Source organism: Mandrillus leucophaeus, unplaced genomic scaffold (assembly GCF_000951045.1).
Source record: "Mandrillus leucophaeus isolate KB7577 unplaced genomic scaffold, Mleu.le_1.0 Scaffold1113, whole genome shotgun sequence".
NCBI classification, from domain to species: domain Eukaryota; kingdom Metazoa; phylum Chordata; class Mammalia; order Primates; family Cercopithecidae; genus Mandrillus; species Mandrillus leucophaeus.
This window is the reverse complement of record NW_012099355.1, coordinates 533,231-534,353: the sequence shown is the minus strand read 5'-3', so window position 1 is coordinate 534,353 and position 1,123 is coordinate 533,231.

Sequence of the window (1,123 nt, the reverse complement as noted above, 5' to 3'; positions counted from 1 at the left end):
GAGGGTTTCTATTAAAGTTGTGTTTAGGGATAGTATTTGATTAGGGTATATAGCTATACAGATTCTGCCCAGAATCTGGATCTTCTTCCTGAGGACTATATGCAAAGGCAGTGAAACATAATAAAAATGGCACTGCATTACCATCTGAGCTATTGAGCCTCAGATCTGAAAGAATTCCTTGGATGGATTAAGTTAGATCTCAAGGAGATCCTTTTCTAGATTTGTGAAAGCTAAAAGTCTAGAACAAAGGCAAACTGAAAGATACCTCTTGTAGTCCACACTTTCTTTCATATACATCCAGTGGATATTTGATCTTACTGATTTGCATATTAAATTTATAAATTTATGGTCTAGATTTTTACTGTATACAGGGTGACATGATGTACTTACAAGCATGATTTATAAATGGAAAAGACTAGAAACAACTCAAAAGTCCATTAATAGGGATATGGTTAACTAAGTTATGATATACCCAATCAATGGAATACTATGAAACTGTTTTAAAAAATGAGAAAATATAGGGAAATGGAAAATTCTTCATAAAATATTAAGATTAAAAATGTATACAAATGTGGTTACATGTTATTTTTGGTGTCATCATGTAAGGAAAAAGACTTGCATGTGTTTGTATTTATGTAAGAAAATAGTAGAAAGACAAACTAAAAGTCTAATAAAAATGTTATTTTGGAGGAGATGGGAGCAGAAAAGGAGTAAGAGTAAAATTTATACTCTGGAGCTTTTTATGGTCCATGTTTTTTTCAATGTAGTGCTTTTCAAAAAATTAAGTGAAATAAATTTTATTCATATGCAGTACTTACTGTGCTCCCTAATATTTAATTTTTACATTTCTTTCACAACTTTCATAAAAATTTTGTGGCTCTCAATATAAACAATGGGAGCAATTTGTCATATAGTATGTATGGTTCCCATGAAATGCAGCACTCATCATTAAACACATGGGTCAGGCACAGTGGCTTATGCTTGTAATCCCAGCACTTTGAGAGGCTGCTGCTGGAGGATCACTTGAACCCAGGAGTTTGAGATAAGCCTGGGCAACATAGGGATACCCTGTCTCAAAAAATAATTTTAAAAGATTAGCTGGGCTTGGTGGCATATGCCTGTA